The following is an 18,995-nucleotide window of genomic DNA, read 5'->3' as shown; positions in this document are numbered from 1 at the left end:
TAAGCCCAACCTCCAAATTTAAGCTGCGTTATACGTTGGTTCCTATTGTCTGACGTTATCATGTCAGAAACCGGAAACCCATTGGATCACGGAAAATGTAGTTTCAAAGTCCCCCACATGTCCACAGGAAGTTTGTGAAATACTGTTAAATGGGACCCCCAGGGTTCCAAACAACACATTTCCCCCTGAGATCCAGCAAAATAAAAAGTAAAATAAAAAAAATTGATCTTTTTTCTTTGCTGGATCTATAAAAATAGTTAACTTCCAAATTGCAGGAATTTAGGGATAAAAGAAAAGGATAAAACTAGCTGCATTGACAAAAAGCCAATTCGAGGCAGTCCCCTATTGGCATAAGAATGTACATTCAAAACAAATGCATTCAACGCATTCAACTCCCCATAGTTCAAATCAACTGCACCCCAAAGTTCAATTTTGATCTTCATGGTCCAGTGAAGGCTCTTCAGGCATCTTCATGGTGCCTCCACCAAACAGGTTCATTGTCTGGATTCTGGGGAGATGGCAAAATCCTTATCCTGAAATTACTCTCAAAAGAATTTAAACTTTACATTATAGATTATCAAACATACATTCCTTCTAAGAATTACACACTAGGCAATTACTAAGTTTTGTTCATTCGTCTATCCATTCACTTGGCCAACTCCACACACTCTCATCCCCCACCACCGACACTAGTTCAAGCTCTTAGCATTTCTTGTCTGGTTTATTACAATACCTTTCTAGTTGTTTTCCCTTCCTTAAATCTCTCTCCTCACTAATCAATTATCCATATCAATGATAAAGTGATATTCTTAAGCACCATTCTAAACATATCACCTCTTTCTTTAAAATGTTTTAGTGTCTTTCTGTTTCCTTTCAGATAAAATAAAAAGTTCTTTGTTTTAAATTTAGAACCCTGGGGACTTCTGGGTCAAAATGGCTACAGAGTAGAACAGGGAGCTTAACTCTCCTCACCACCAACCACCAGATATCTCCAAGGGCAAAGGTATATGGGATTTGGGAATTTCCATGCAATAAGGGGGCGAGGATAGCTCCTATCAAAATGCAAGCTGTTCAACCCTACCCCACCCCACACACAGTACCAGAGTCAGAGTCTGTGTACTAGAGTAGTTGTTCCCAAACATTTTTGGCCTACCACCTCCTTTCCAGAAAAAATATTACTTAGCTACCCTAGAAATTAATTTTTAAAAATTTTAATAGCAAGTAATAGGAAAGATAAATGCACTCGTGGCCATCACCTCTCCCAGGATCACTGAAGCACCCTCCAGGGGGCAGTGGCACCCACTTTGGGAATCACTGCACTAAAGTTAGAGTGAGTAGGGGTGCAAAATCTAGTTTCTTGGCACCTCACTGGGCCCACCAGGAGCTTGCCCCTGAGAGCAGCAAGACTTGAGACCCCAGGATGCTAGAGAGAGCAGACCTTGGGCACGGGATTGGAGCTGAGAGAGGCAGCGGACAGTGTAAGCAGCTTAGTGCACTGAGACTCAGGGCAGAACCTCAGGTGGAGGAGCAAGCATGGGCCAATTTCCAGGCTCTGGGCAGCTGACTAGGACCACCAGGGTCTTGACCCTGAGAACAGCTAGACTAGAGACCCCAGGAAGCTGGGGAGTGCAGACCTTGGGCTCAGGAGTGAAGCTGAGAGGGGCAGCAGACAGCAGAGGCCTAACAGATAGTGGAAGCCTGGAGACTCACAGAGTAGCCTCAGGAAAAAAATGCTCCTTAGCTCTATACACAGAGAGCCTGCCTGCCTCACTCAAACTTATGGCTGAGAAAGAAAAACCAGCATAATGATAACAAGCAAAGCCCAAGAAATAACCACTAAAAAGACCAAGAAAAAAGCTCTAACACGTGATAACTTTTACACAGAAAAAAATCCAGAAAGCAGAGGAGGACAAACAAGTAAAGACATCCAAATCTTCCCCCTGAAAAAATGAAAATTCGTCACAAGCTCTTGAAGAGTTCAAATCTGAGCTCATGAGAAAGATGGAAGAGATCTGGCAAGAAAAGTGGGAAATAGTTCAAAAAGAAAATAACAGTTTAAAAGGCAGAATTTCGCAATTGGAAATTGAGGTTCAGAAATCAAATGAAATGATAAGCAAATTGAAGACCAGAAATGACCAATTGGAAGCCATGAAAAGAAGGATAGATCAGACTGAAAAGGAAAAGCAAACTATAATAGCCAAAAACCAGTCTTTAAAGGCTAGAATTGGGCAAGTAGAAGCCAATGAGCTCACGAGACAGCAAGAATTAATAAAGCAAAGTCAAAAGACTGACAAAATAGAAAGAAACATGAAATATCTCAATGAGAAGGTGATAGATCAAGAAAACAGGTAGAGAAGAGACAACTTGAGAATTATTGGTCTTCTGGAAAAATCAAAGACAAATAGAAATCTGGATATCATACTACAAGAAATCATCCAAGAAAACTGCCCTGATGTCCTTGAACAAGAGGGCAAAATAGACATTGAAAGAGTCCATAGAGCACCCTCTATACTAAATCCTCAGAAGACAACCCAAGGAATGTAACAGCCAAATTCAAAAGATTCCAAGTTAAGGAGAAAATATTACAAGAAGCCAGAAAGAGATAATTCAGTTATAAAGGAACACCAATCAGGATTACACAGGTTCTGGCAGCCTCTACACTACAATACTGAAAGGCTTGGAACAAGATATTCAGAAAGGCAAGGGAATTGGGTCTACAACCAAGGATCACCTACCCATAAAAACTGACTATATACTTCCAGGGGAAAGTATATGCATTCAACAAAATAGAAGATTTCCAAGTATTTGTACAGAAAAGAACAGGACTAAATGGAAAGTTTGTTATCCAAACACAAAAACCAAGAGAAACATGAAAAGGTAAATAAGAAACAGAGGGGAAAGAAAGAAAACTCTCATCTTTAAATTTCCTTCTTCAAGGGCTTCAATAAGATCAAATTATTTGTATTCCTATATGGAGAAATATGTGCAATTCTAAAAAATTATACTCACTATTATAGTAATTAGAAGAATTAGTCATAGGGAGAGGTAGGAGTACTAAATGGTCTAAGATGATATGGGGGACAAAAAGGGTGGGGGGAGAATAGAAGATGGCACCAAGAAAAACTGAAAGAATAAGAAAAATAGGATACTCTATACCACACAAAGAGGACATGGGAAGGGGAGGCAATGAATACTACTCTACTATAAGAAGGAGAGGAAGAGAGCTTTAAGAGGAAATACTTAAACCTTGCTCTCAGTGGAATTAATCCTGAGAGAAAAGAGTAGCTAGATCCATTGGGATATCAAATTCTATCTTACCCTACAGGTAAAGTCAGAATGGATAAACCAAAGGGGCAATGGGGTGGGGAATTCATAAAGGGAGGGGAAGGGGGGTGGAATTCATTAGGCCTTAAATTTAGAACCCTCTATGTTCTGACTCCAGTCTACCTTTCCAAGATTACTACATAATTATCCCCTCCAAACACTCCATTTTACATCCAAAGTCCAATTCCTCCCATATACCTTTCTACTGCTATCCTTTGACTCCAAATCTCAGCATTCCTTCTATTATATTGAGTGCCTAATGAATGCTTATTGATTGCTTAATCACATTACACATTTATTGAGTACCTCCTACATAGAAGGGATACCCCAAAATAGATATAAAAACATTGTCCTCGAGGAGTTTATAGTCTAGTTGGGGCAGGGAGAAGACACCTATACATAAAACATAGCTAAAAATCAAAGTGTATAGCATTTACAATCTCATATAATTGAGTATTTTTCTAGATATTTCATATTAATCCACACTTTCTAGATTTCTACAGAAGTGTCCAGCTACCTTTTCTCCCTAAACCCCATACTATATTTCTTGTCTTTCTGCCTTTGCAAAGTCAGCCTGTGAATCTAGAACATATCCTCTTCTCAGCTTCAGCTCTTAAAATAGCTATTTTCCCTTAAGTTTCATTCAGTTCCCACTTTCCATCTGAATTCTTCTCTTTTGCCTATGTTCTCTTCCTTCCAACTTATCTAGTATTTCATCATACGTGCATATGTTTTACTAATCCCTCGTAGTAGAATGTAAGTTCCTTTAGTGTGGGAACTACTTTCTCTTGGCTTTTGACTCACACCTACAATACTGATGAGTTTAAAAAATAACTTTAAAACATGTTCTAATCATTTATCCTGACTAGTTTTCCTCCCTACTCCTCCTCCCTTGCCCATCTAATTGTTTCCATTATTTCCATCATGTTACATTCTCTAATAAATTGAGATTTTGGTATTAAGAAACTGAAAAAAATTAATAGTAGGCATTTAACAAATTTTTATTGAACTAAATTGAATTGGAATATGAGTGTTAAATGAGCAGTATTAAAAAATAAGTGAAGGGGAAGTAGTTAGTGAAGGTAGGACTTAGAAATAAGAAAATAAGGAAAGTTGGATTTAATTGAACCAAAAAGAAAGAGGAGGCTATTTCTGGAAGAAATGTTTGGGAGGAGATATAAATCCCACAGTGGGTAGAATCATGGGATATAGAGAGGGATGTTGGTAATCATATAATTTAACTCTTCATTCTACCTATGAAAAAATTAAAGTTGAGATGGCCCGGTGTCAAGATGTAGATCAATTTACTTAAAGGAAGATGTTTATTTAGAAGTTTATTAAAGGATAATATTAGAGACATTGTGGACAAATTGGATAAGGCCTTGAATGCCAAGCTAAAGCATTTTAGTTATATTTTATTTGGATCAAAAGCATTCGAATTTTTTAATTCAAATTTAAAGCAACCAATTGAGCTGTATTTCATATGTACCTCCCAAATCACAACTCCTAAACAAAAACTTACTGCCCAGGTAAAAGTCAGCTCATACTCAAAACATGGATTTCACCACACAGTTCTGGGATTAAGTATCAAGGGACGACTGCTTTTAACAAAAACATTCTCTCTGATATTGGCAAACAGTTTAGATTTTATAGTACGATGTTTCACAATGAAGGGGAGTTAATCAGTATTTCTAAAATATTTATTACTTAAACTTCCTTTATTATAGCCTTTGATAAGTTCAGACAAATTGAGACTGAGATGCCAGTGAGATAATCAGATGGAGCCTTATGTTCGAGAGGCAGTCAAAGATATAGCTCTGGAGCTCACAGAAGTAAAATTATAAGAAGATATATGTGCATATCTTCTTATAATTTTAATATATATATATTTAATATATAATACATATTATATATTATGCATGTAATATATATATATATAATACATATTATATATATATATATTATTGGTATTCTTAATTGGAAGATGAGAAAGTTAAAGATAACAGATTTAAGTGACTTACCCACTTACTCACTTAAATAGAATTTGAACCCAGGTATACCAAGCTAAGGTGAACATATATTCAATAAGCATGATAAATATCTAAAATCTTGCTGTACCCCTAACTTCTCTATTGATATTGCTGGTCACCAATATTGCTTTCATTATTTAGATTCAATCTTGGGAATTATCTTTGCATGGAGGACATGAAGGAGAGGGATGAGGCAATCAGTTGCCAGGTTATATTCATTCTAAGTAGACAATTGTATATCCCCTCCTTTCCATTCCCAGGCTGATCCTTATTACTTCTCACTTGGTCTATTGTACTAACCTCCTAACTGGTTTCCATACTTCCTGTTTCTCTTTTCCTCTTGCTCCATTTTTATGTTCAAATAATTTTCTTCATATGTTTGTCTTGCAACATCACTCTTCTACTCCAAAATTTCCAGTGGCTCTAAAATGCCTTCCAAAAAAGTGCTGCATAAACTCCTGATCAAAACATTCAAGTCTTCTACATTCTAATACTCCTTCCTCCATCTGTCCCATCTTGTTCTTTTCCTTTCGTGCACTCTGTAGTATTTAGGAGTAAGACTATACTATCCCCCACCCTGCATTTTTATCCTGCCCCATCTTTTCATGCTTAAGTTTTCTCTTTGAACTTCACCATCTCCTACTTTTCACTTGCCACCTTGACACCCTGGAGAAACCTCAAATCTCTTCTTTTGATTGATGAATTCCTCCCCAAAAGCACAGTTTTGCTTCAGTTCACTCAGTTGGACTCTCCTGTTCCTTCTCATCCTTCTCTTCCATTGCCTCACTCTTTCCTTCTCTTCTCACTCCTTACTTTTTAGCTGTCTTTAAATGCTGATCCCTCCTCCCCCATTAGAATGTAATCTTATTTTTAGTAGACTATTTTGCTTATTTGTATCTGCATCTTATTTGTATCTTATTTGTATTTGTATCTGTAGCCCAGTGCCTGACATATAAGTACTTACTAAATATTTTATTTTTCTATCTTCACTCTGCCTTTGCTTATGCTATCCTTTATTCTTTTATTATTCCTATGCATTTCAACTTCTCCTCCTACCCGCACCTTAGAAACTATCACTCAACAAAAAGATATATATATACATATATATATATATATATACACATATATATGTAATGCCTTTCAACTTTCTATTTATCAGGTTTTTCTCTAAAAGTGGACATTCAGAAATTATTCTTCAAATATTAATTTTGTAGCTGTATGTAATGTCCTCTTGGTTCTACTCATTTCATTCTTCAATATTTCATGCAGGCCTTTCTAAATTTTAAAAAATTAACCTGCTCATCATTTCTCATAGCAGAGTAATATTCCGTCATATCATATACCACAACTTACTGAGTCATTTCACAATTGATATATATCCCCTTGATTTCTAGTTCTTTGCCACCACAAACAAAGATGAGATATCTTGGAACATATAGCTTCTTTTCCTTTTTCCCTGATCTTCTTGGGAAACAGACTCAACAATGGCATTTCTGGGTCTAAAGGAATATACATTTTTTAAAGTCTAGGCATAATTCCAAATGTTTTCCAAAATGGTTAGATTGATTCTCAGTTACACCAATAGTATATTGGTGTCTCCACTATCCTTTGTTCTTAGAACAGGTTTTTCTCATGTCTACCACCACCATTCATCAAAGTTCTTCCCTTCCTTTAAGGACTAATCCATGAAACCTTTATCAGCCTTGGAAAATGACCTCTCTCTCTCCTTGAATTTCTAGACCACTGGGCTTATTTCATTCTCCCTCATAAAACTGTGATTTCTATACACAATTTTTCACTTCTCTAAGATAAGTGCCTTAAAAGAAGATTCTGTGTCATATATTTTTATAGCTTTTAGTATTTATTTTGTATATTGCCTTTAACATAGTAGGTATCTTACAAATGGTTATTTAAACTCAAAATGTTAATCTTTTATCATTTTCAATTCTTTGTTATCTCATTTTATCAATTCTTTATTCCAAAACTCTCTTATAGGATAGAGTTCCATTGTCAAAGCAAAACTGAGTCCTTAAAGTAATAGTTTATTACTTTTTATAGTCCAATGACACCTCTTCTCAAATCAACTTTTTTATCAAATGCCTAAAACAAAATACTATATACGATTACAAAAGAATCCACTTATATTAGAATCAAATTATCATTAAAAAATCAAATTCACAGATTCCAGGTTAAGAACCTTAAGATATTCTTTATTCTGGGTCCAGAAAATGACTAGAATAAGATCTTTTCTTGACCTGGCTTCCTCAGAAACATTGAGAGCACAGATAGGAAAGGGGATACCCGACTTTGTTCTTAACTCTATAATTCTTTCAAGACATAATCCAAGAAACTGGTTTCATGACACCCAGAGTTAGTGTACTCATTTCTAAAGCTTCTCAGAAAGGATTAATTCTTCTATATTGTTCAAGAAAGCATAACAAAGAAAGTAAAACGAGAAACATATTTTTAGTTTTTAAATGATACACCATTTAGTAGTCAAATGTTAACCCCCCAACTGCATGGATAAATTAGGCAAGTGTTTGCCAAATGCTTTGAGTTCCTATGGGAGATATTATAAAATGACAAAAGGTAGTGTCATCTGTTGGCCCAGGGAATTGAGAGGTAGGAAGGCGTTTTATAAGTCTATATGGAAGAGGCATTACAGTTGTTCTAGTTGGCCGCAGGGAGCAAAACTAGGAGGAAGGGGCAGAAGTAACAGTGTGCTGGTAAATGTCTAACAATCAACTCTCAGAAAAAATATACATATATAGCTAGACAAAAAGTTTAATCTATGTTATGAATGTATTCTTCATTACTTTCTTAAGTCTAGGAAAAAACAAAACAATAAAGCAATTTCTGATTTGTAGTTCTAATTTCAAAGATTCAAATTCTCACACTGAAAATTTAACCATCAGCTCTAGGGCCAATTTGAGCTGTCTTCACCACTGCCCTAGGTAGAAGTTATATAAAGATGAAGTTCCAATGAATATAAAGGAAAAGTTCCTAGCAGTTAAATTAATGTAAAAGTAGAATAGCCGCCTGAAGGGAAAGAATTGGCCGATTATGTTCTTGTGAATGTTAGTTCAAATAGAAGATTGAACTAGACCATCTTACCTCCCAAATCTCTGATTTTCTCTCTGAGAATTGTTTTCCTTTCTGAGAGACACCAATCAATATCAGGAGACCCTTTATTCCCAAACAAATAGAGGTTAATGTAATTTAAACTATATGTAAATGTGAACTTCCATCCAACAGACATTAAGTACTTACTGCAGGTATATACTTGGAACTAGGAATAAACAGGAAAAAAAAAGTCCCCATCCTCAAGTAACTTTAGCTCTCTTAAACACATACACAGGAAACAAAATGAAAAATATGAATGTCAAATCATCTCAGAAATGATTGGGAGTTGGGGAAGAGTACTTGTAAGTAGATAGTCATGAAAATCTTCATGGAGAAGACGGCACATGAGCTGGGACTTGAAGGGAACAAGAGATTCTATGAATTAGCACTGAGAAGGAGCATTCCAAGCCTGGGGGGATATGCCTGTGCCTTCGAGATACTATCGAGCCTGCGACTTTGGTTTCTATTCATGCAGTACAGGCAGGAGTTTTATAAAATAGTCAATTGGAAAGAATGTTAAATCCTATCTACCTCACCCTTCATGCATTTATACTTCACAGCTTGGTGGCACAGTGGATAGAGTGCCAGGGCTGGAATCAGGAAGACTCATCTTCTTGAGTTCAGATCTGGCTTTAGACACTTACTAGTTGTGTGACTCTGGGCAAGTCACTAAACTAGGTTTACTTTAGTTCTTCATCCGTAAAATGAGTAAGAGAAGGAAATAGCAAACCACTCCAGTGTCTTTGCCAAGAAATCCCCTAATGGGGTCACAAAGAATTGGATGTGACTGAAAAATAACAATAGGAAGCAATAGGGGAGCCCCAAAATGTCTTGAGCTAGTAAGGAATATTAAAAGGCCTGTACTTTAGCAATATTAATTTGGCAGCACTGAAAGAAAAAAAAATGTTAAAAGGACAAGCTAGAAAATGAAGAATTGACTGGTACCACAGGCACAGGGGACACTAGTAGTTAGTAAAGATATGAACTCAAACCATCCGGATAGGAAGCTCACCTCAATGTCTCCCCTTCTTTCTGCTTTCCTTTTCTCCTGCCCCCCTCCTCCCACCCCTGTCAGAATAGCACTTTCTGACTGCTCTCCAAGCAGATTACAGCACATAAGGTCGCCCAGCTGTCCCTGCTCTTGGAGATATCCTGTGACACCATGTTATGACTGGCCGCTTGCTTGACTGGCTGTGGCCTGCTTAGGATTAACTGAGGTAACACTTTAATATTCCCCATTTGCTTTGACTTGTGCTAGGTGAAACATGCCTTCATCTCTGATGACCCATCAGCTGCTTCCCTTTTGAGTCAGCAAAAGGGGGTTTTCCTCTTTGGGTCTGGATGAGCGTGATCAAGTTTCATTGAATAGGCTGGGAAACTGCATACTTACCCACCAGGGGAAGGAAGCCACTATCAGTTCCATCTTCCCTACAGCCTAATTAATGCCTGTGAAATCAGTCTCCTCTGACAGCTCTACTGGCAGCTCCAGACTTTCTTTCTTCTTGTCTCTTGGTGGCCTCTTGCTCCCACAGGTTGCTTTCTGGTATTGCTAAAGAGCAAATAATCACCAGAGAGTGAATAAAAAGGCAAAATTGACTTCCAAGAGTAGGATGGTATTCTAACGGGTATGTGTATGTGTGTATGTATGTTCTTTGTTCCTTCCTTCCTCCCTCTCCCTCTTCCTCCCCTTCCTTCCTTTCTTTCTTCCTTCTTTTCTATCTTCCTTCTTTCCTTCCCTCTCTTACTCACTCCCTTCCATGGGCCAAGCTACAACTGTTTCTATAAGATGGTTAGAGCCAACTGTTGAAAAAGCCATTATTCTTTTTATGACAATATATTGGGAGTTTAGGAATCCTGTGTGCCAGGCCCAGCTCTATCCCTAACTAGTTGTGTGACTTTGGACAACTTATTAGACCTTTCAAGACTTCAGCTCACTCATACATCAAATGAGGGTTAGACTAAATAAACTCTCAAGTTTCTTCTTATCCTGCCAATCCATTCAATCTGGAAGATCTCAGATCACCTTACTCACCCTCTGCTCTAGCACCAGAGATGGATCAGAATCATGGGCTCATCACTTATTTATTTACTTAATATATTTAAATACCCATTAACTCCCTCTTTCCTTCCTCTATCCCCATTCAAGAAGGCATCATTTCACAAAAATATATATGTATATAGACAATTTTGTCTTATTTCTATTTATCTGTTCTTTCTCTGGAAGTGAAAATACACAAGTCATTCTTCAAACAACATTTCTATTGCTTTAAATAATGTTCTCTTGGATTTGCTTGTTTCAGTCTTCATAATTTCATGGAGGTCTTTCGATATTTCTTTTCCAAAATTAACTTGTTTGTCATTTCTTACAGCAGAGCGGTATTTCATCACAACCATATGCCACAACTTTCTTTTATCACTTCTAAAAGATTCTGGTCTGTAATGTCTTTGGTCAAAGGAGTAGAAAGAAGAAATATTTTTATAGGCAAAAAAAATCATAAAACCATCTATGTCATGAATAGATAATATATCCCTCATCTCTACGAAAAGGACCTAAGGCTAAAGAATGCCAGTGTTCCCATTAACCAAAGTCATCCTGTCTTTGAAGATTAATAGCATGTTTGATTTAGGAGTTAGTTTGTGTTTTGCCATTATAAATTTGTTTTGCAGGATCCTAGAGTCTTCTCTGCAACTCTTTTATACATATATTACTTTCTGATACTCTATTTCTTTCGCATATTATCTATTCTAAGCCGTTTCCTATCTCTTTAAATCCCCACCCCAATATCCCCATCAGATGATTTCCTTTCCAGCTTTATTGAAAAAAAAAAACAGTGCCAACCTGTGGATTTTCCTCAACTCTCTTCCTCCTTACAATAAACCTTCTGTTTTCACTGATTCACCTCATCCTTAGAGAGAGCTCCTCATTGATCTCCCTGTCTCAAGGCTCTTCTCTCTTTAATCTATCCTCTATATAGCTGCCAAGGGAATTTTTCTTGAGTACAGGTGTGGACCATATCCACACCATCGCCCCAACTCCCCCCTCCAATACATACACTAATTCTAGCCTTGTTACACATTACTTGCCTCCACACTCTAAGAATCAGAAACACTGACTTACTTAATGTGTCTAACACTCATCACTTAACTATAGAAAATGAATGGCTTGGGGAAAAGCTAGAGGAGAGAGACAGATATAGACAGAGTCAGAGAGGGAGGGAAGGAGGGAAGGAGAGAGAAAAAGAAAAAGAGAGAGAGAGAGAGGGAAAGAGAGAGAGATCCTCAGTGTTTTGAGGAATACCTAATTTGTACACATTTATAAGAGTATGTCCCCAAAATCTTAATGTAGTTTCAAGCCTAACAAAAAAAATCATTTGAAAGTTTAATTAAGCGTCTTTTTATATGTGTTAGTTCTGTATATTTTATACAATACATTTTTGTTTTTAAGAAAACAGGCATTGTATGACCAGAAACTTCTGGAAGACACTTTCTCAGACTGGTAGAAAAGGAGAAGAGTATCCTTTGTTTGGCTACCTCAGTTACTTGACACCTTTTATTGTAGAACCATATTGAACCTGCCATGTATGCATAAAGACTTTCATAAAGTGATGCAAAATGAAGTAGGCAGAATGAGCAGAACACTGTGCACAGTAGCAGCAATAAAGTCTGAAGCTCAACTCTGAATGAATTAACTCACAACAATGCGAGAGTTCCAGGACAACTTTAAGGAATTCATGGTGAAAAAGACTATCCACTACTCTAGAAAAAACTGATAGTTTCTGAAGGAACATTAAAGTGTATCATTCTTCCCCTTATTTCCTCCCTGAAGTTTTCTCTAGTGTGATATGTGTTTTCTTTCACAACATGCTGAACAGTAAATATGTACTGTATAATAACACAGAAACAACCTATATTATATTATCTGCCATCTTGAGGAGGGCAGAGAAGACATGGATTTCAAAATATCAGAAAAGATTATTAAAATTATATCAACATGTAGTCTGGAAAACAATTTAAAAATCACAACATTTGTCTTTGGATTATCTTAAGGCTAATACTATAAGGGTAATCCTTTCCATCAGTAAGATCCAGCTGATGATAATGTTTACAAAGTTTGTAAGTTAATTATGGAAAGATGGTGTTATGTTGTATTTTAATAAGAAATTTATCATTGTTAAATTCAAAATAATTGTTAAGGGTAAATAACCTTTCAAGTATTTTTGTAAGCTTATAGCATTTCTATTTCTGAAAGCCTCGGTGCTTAAAATTGCACTAAGGCTTTTAGGTTGACAGGAAGTGAATGTGGGACTTCCTGCCCTTCAGCAATGGAATTTATACCTGCCGAAACTGATCAGAAACTTTCCTGTTGCCTGACTCTGCTTGGCCTTAGATGGTAGGCAAATAACCACAGAGTTTTCAAGGTTAAGGCTAAGAGGTTTATTGATAACAGAGTAATGGGAAAAAGGCAGTGGAAAGAGGGTTAGGAAGTACCAAGATCTAAGGGTAAAAGGTTTATATGACTTAGGTTGCTAATAGGTCTTGTCTGGATGGTCTTCTGCTGACCCAGGGCACATAGCCCTGGGTCAGAGTGATGTGGTCTCTGGATAATAAATAAAGTTGATCTTCAACTAAAGGTTTGCCAGTAGTGCTGATGGTATTGATAAATTGTACTGCAGGATTGGTTTAACCCTATCCTAGGCCTAAACTACCCATTTTCTCACTCCCACCACCTAGGGCCCCAAGGGGTAAGGGATAAGTGAGTGGTCAGGGGAGAAGTCAGGGAAGAACAGCACCCAGCCTTCCCAGGGATTTATCTACCCTTGGCCCAACTGGCAGTTGATGTTTGCCCTATGCTCATGCCACCATCAACATTCCAATTAGGGCAACTGACAGGTTGCCCCAAGCCAACATGGTAAAGTTAATAATCCTATATTACACTGTATAGGATATATTTTACTGTTTAATAACAAATGAACAGCCATATAATTTTTTTCTTAAAAATAAATTTATAGTAATAGAACTGAAGTTCCATGCTCTGTTTTGGAGATACCAAACATGTTTATGGTGGTCTCTCACTTGACATTTTGCAATGATCAGAAAAAATTCATGCAGCTTTTCCATATCGCTGGAGTGCCATCCCCCTTACCCCCACAATTTGGAAGAGATGCCTATATACTTCCTCTTGGGTTTCCCCTCGCTTGAAGTCCTCTGCAAGTTGAACACTTGTCAAGAATGTTGTAGATGGGTTACAGGCTTTGGGTAAGGGCTAGACTAGATGACTTCTACAGTTATTTACATCTGTAGATTATCATTATTGTTATTACAGGGTAGGACCCAGACCTATGATATCATTTTTAGAGAGAATTTTTTGGAGGATATGTACTATATTGATGTACACCAGCATTAATTGTCCTGAAATTTATTATCATAGGGAACACCCAAGGAGCACTGAGAGACTAAATAATTTACCTGGATTACCTAGCCCAGTGATGGGCAAACTATGGCCCCCAGGCCAGATGTGGCCTTTCTCCTTCTTAATCTTTCAGTCATTAATAGGGCTTAGTATCACAAAAAATACAAGAATTTTGGAAAATGTATCATTGTTATTTTTTAATAAATTATATTGGCCCGCCTAAAGTTTTTTTTTTCCTTTCCTTTGGCCCCCTCTTTAAAAAGTTTGACCATTACTGACCTAGCCCATATATATCATAGAAGGGACTTGAATTCAGATCTTCCAAACACTGAGGTTTATTGTCTGCCTAGTTTGCCTCAATAGATCTCAAAAGTCTATAATTGTAAAAATATGGTATTTTCAACACAATTATTCCTTCCTTTACCTGTGACTTTTCTTTACAAAATAAGTCTTAAATATTAAGTCTCTGGTGAGTTTAATTTCAATTCTTAGAAAAGTTCTACAATATGTTAATAAGTTAAAGGGAATTCACATTTTATGTTGTATTCTTTTGTATCTCTTCCATTTTCTCTGATTCAGTATATTTGTGTTATAAATATATAATTCTCTCTTTTAAAATTTCTACTTCTTTAAAAAGATTTTCTATAATCATGTAACCATGGAAAAATATTCTAAATTAAAAAAAAGATTCCCTATAATATATCCAATTTTTCCTATCATGTTATTTGCGTTTTTCAGTCTTCATTTAAAGCTCTGATTTATGTTATAAGTCATACCTAATTTGTATTTTAAGAGTTTTATTTCTTTTCTGAACCATTGCTATTTTCCTATGTTCTCTGGAGATTCAATCACATTCCTTTATCTGAGAGCGATGGTTCATATTTCATCATATTATAATATTTGTTTAAAGTAATTTAGTTTCTTTTTGAGGTTTTGAACATTATTAATTCTATTTTTATGATATGCTAGTAGTTTAGGTTTTTATTCAGGCTTTCTCTTTTTAAACTTTTGGTAGTTCAGATTTTCTCTCTCTCTCAACTTCAGAGATCCTTTGGATTCTCCCCTGTACTCCTCAACTATCATACACATTCCAAAGGCTGAGCTGCTGGATAGCTTCAGGTGTCTCTAGTGGGACATACTGGGGTCAACCAGGTCCAGATCTTTGACCAGAGTAACCTCTGAGAGAAGGAAACTGGCCCCACCTATATTTCTAATTTCTCCTCCCCTCCTCCCCCCAGGCCAAGAATTCCATTTCCCACTAATATGTGGCTCTGAGCATCTTCTGCTTTGCCAGAGTCTTTAAAATTCCCTTCTCCTTAAATCATGGGTAGGCATAATCAATATCTGTTATTCTTTGCAGTGTTATGAGTTCAGGGTCAGAGTCATTACAATATGGGATCACAATAATCAAACTCTAAGTTATAAGCCAGTGAGTTTGATTGTGTTTTCTCTAGAGGTGGCTGAAGATAGTAATTCTGAAAGAGAGCTCTATGTATCAGAGTGATTTATTGTTAATTTATGAAGTAATTAATCTGTATGGTTATTCTGTCTTCTTATCTCATGTATTCAGCAATATTTATTCTGTATCTGGCAGACAATTGCTTTCTTTTGAGGTTTTAATTTGGAAAAGTTTATAGAAAACAACTATCTTACCATCCTATTGAACATAATATTTATTGTTGTCCACAGAACATAATATTTATTACATATTATTTGTTTGTTTGTGACCAAGTAGAAAGGGTGATATTGATGACTAAGAAAGCACATGTATTCATCAAGAACAGATCCTGGTAGAATAATCTCATTTCCTCATTTCTTTTTTTTTTAATATTTCAAAAGAATTACTGGTATTAGAATTAACTACTATTTCAGTTACAGTATACCTAGAATTCAGCAAATTATTTGTCCAAGAGTCATGCTATCGTCATGGACAAGATGTATTCATGTATTGTAAGATTCTGAATTAGTTGAATGAATAAAACTAAAAATGAGATGTTTAAATGAGAAACAGTAATCTGTCAATAAATACTGATTAAGCACATACTATATGTGTGGCATTGTGCTGATTTAAAGAATTATAACAAAGACTAAACAGTCTCTGTTCTTAAGAAATTCATATTCTAATGGGGTAGACAGCATAAAAATATCTAGTAACATACAAGCGGTTAAAAGAATAGACAGAAGGTAATCTTGGAGACAAAGGCAAGAGAAACCAGGGGAAGTGGGAATCATTAAAGGCCTCCTGAGTTAACGTAATCCAATGAAACTAAAAGGCAGAGCAGAGGAGGGAGAAGGAGAACATTCCAGGCATGAGGGACAATAGCTGCAAAGACATAGAAATAGAAAATGGAATGTGATGGAGGAGAAATAGTTGATTTTCTTGCATAGTTGAATCATATAATGTTTGAAAAAGAGAAAAGCATAAAAAGAAACATGAAAAGATAAAAAAAAAGGACTAGGTTTTAAAAAACTTAATAAGAGAGGGCAACTTGAATTAATTGAATGGGCAAGTGGGTTGTAGTAACTTGGGTAGAGCTGTACCTTAAAGAATCATTTTGGCAGTTGATTGGAATATTTGAAGATAGATTAGAGTGGAGAGAAACAATGCAAAGGGACCAATTTGACTATTGCGATAATTCCACTGAGTAGTGATAATTTCATGAACTATGGTGATGAATGTGTGAGCAGAGAGAAGAAACATATGAGAGATGTGAATGTAGAAAAGGCAAGATTAAGGTGCAGACAATATCTGGAATGAGTGAAAGTTAGATGTCTAGTATGACTCTGATATTATAAGTCAGGGTGACTAGGAGAATGGTAGTGCTTATGATACAATGAGAAAAATCAGGAATGTTGTTTGGGGGGAATAGATAAATTCTTTTAAAAATATATTGAGTTTGGCATACTTATGGGATAACCAGTTGGAGAAAGGCAGATGATGAAGTGGTACAGAAGCTCAGAAGCAATATAAGAACTAGATATTGGGATTAGTCACCAAAGTAGAGGTGATAATTGAATACATAGGTATCAGAGGGAGGATCTGAACACAGGTTCACTCATTCCAAAGGCAACTTTCTTTCAGCTATACTATAGTATATATCTACATTTGCATTTCAAAACATCTTTTTCAAGTATCAGATGGAAAAAGGATAGCTAGACAACTTTTTTCTGTGAACAAGGTCTAGAGATTTTATTGGCTACAAAGCCAATATGACTCAATGGTACAATATGATAATACAAAAATTTAACATAAATTTAATGATTTTTGGTTTCACCAGCCATTCAACATGTATTTGTTAGGTACACAGGATGTGCCAGAAACTGTACCAAGTATTGAGAATATAAAAAGTTGTAAAAGGCAGTACTCTCCTCAAGGACTTTATAATCTAACAAGCAAACAAATGTGTACAAGCAAACTACATATAGAATAAATAGAAAAATTATTAAAGAGAGGTCGCTAGAACTAAGGGAGGATGGGAAGGACTCTTAGAGAAGGATATTTTAATTTAAACTTAATGAAAGCAAATCAGTAGGTAGAGATAGAAAGAAGAGTATTCCAGGGATGGAGGATAGCTAGAGAAAATTCTCAGAGCATAGAGATGGAGTATCTTGTTTGTAGAAAAGCAGAGAAGTCAGTATCACTGAATCAAAGAGTACACAGCAAAATATAAGTTGCCAAAAGATGGGAAAAGTCAGGGGAGGGGTAAGTTATGAAAGATTTTGACCACCTAATAGGATATTTTATATTTAGTCCTGGAGGTGATAGGGAGCCACTGGATTTTTAGTGAGGAGATGACATGGTTACAACTACACATTAGGAAAATTACTTTGGAGGCTAAATGGAGGAAGAATTGAATCAGAAAGGGATTTGAGACAGGGAAGAGATACACCAAGAAGCGATTGCAATAGTCAGAGTATAAGGTGATAGCCTGTCCCTGCCTGGTAGCAGTGACAGAGGAGAGAAAAGAATATGCTGGGGAGATGTTACAAAGGTAAAATAGATAGACCTTGGCAACAGGTTAAATATGAGGAATGAGAGATAGTAAGGAATCAGGGATGACAGGCAGGCTTTGAGTCTGTGAGCCTGGAGGTTGGTAGTACTCTGTTCAGAGATGTTTGAAGGGGGAAAGGGAAAGAGTTAGGGGAAAATAATTAATTCAGTTTGGAGCATATTGAGTCTGCTGGGCATACAATTTGAGGAATATGAAAGGTATTTGGAGATGCAAGACCAAAGATAAACAGAGACGTTAGGGCAGAATAAACAGCTGCGGAAATAACTAAGTGCAAGTGAAGTGATACAGAAAAAAAAAGAGAAGAGAGCTCCCATCAGAGAGCTGTTAAACTTGTACAGTTAGAAGGTTATCCTCTGGCTAAGGATCCAGTAAAGGAGTTAATGACAGAGAGGACGGATAGTAGAAGGAAAACTAGAAGAGAATGTTGTCCTAAAAACTTAGAGAGAAGAAAATATCAAGGAGTAGGTGATCAACAATGTCAAAAGCTGAGGAGAGGTCAAGAAGAATGAAGATTGAGATGAGGCCATTGGCCTCATAATTACTTTGGAGGGAAGAGTTTTTGTGGAATGATGAAGTCAGAAGCTGGATTATTAGAAGTTGAGAAGAAAGTGAGAACAAAGTGGAGACCTCTTGTAGAGGTCTTATCAAGGAGGTTAGTCACAAAAGACAGAAGAGATAAAGCAGGAATGGAAGGATAAGTTTTTTTGAGGTTACAGAAGATATGTTAATACTTTATGAGCAGTAGAAAAGGAGTCAGTAACCAGTGAGAGAACTACCACCTACTCAAAAGAATCTTGAACTCTACATCAGTATGTCAAAGACACTTTTATTTCATTCTCCAGAGAATGGGCACTGCAAAGCCAGTGTTACAAGTATTACAGCCAGAAGAAGTACAAAGTGAGAAAGCTAACAGACTTCCTTTTATCCTGGTCCCTGAGCAAAAATGATTCCTCCTCTCATTCACTGCTGGCTGGTTACTTGAGAGTTATAATCTTGCAAATAGGCAATTTACAAACCCAATTATCCTAATTATTCAAGTGGGATTTAACCAATCAAAACAAGGATTGGGGTTTAACCAATTATAGGAGGAGGAGG

The sequence above is a fragment of the Gracilinanus agilis genome, chromosome 2 (assembly GCF_016433145.1).
Source record: "Gracilinanus agilis isolate LMUSP501 chromosome 2, AgileGrace, whole genome shotgun sequence".
NCBI classification, from domain to species: Eukaryota; Metazoa; Chordata; class Mammalia; order Didelphimorphia; family Didelphidae; genus Gracilinanus; species Gracilinanus agilis.
This window is presented reverse-complemented; position numbering follows the sequence as displayed.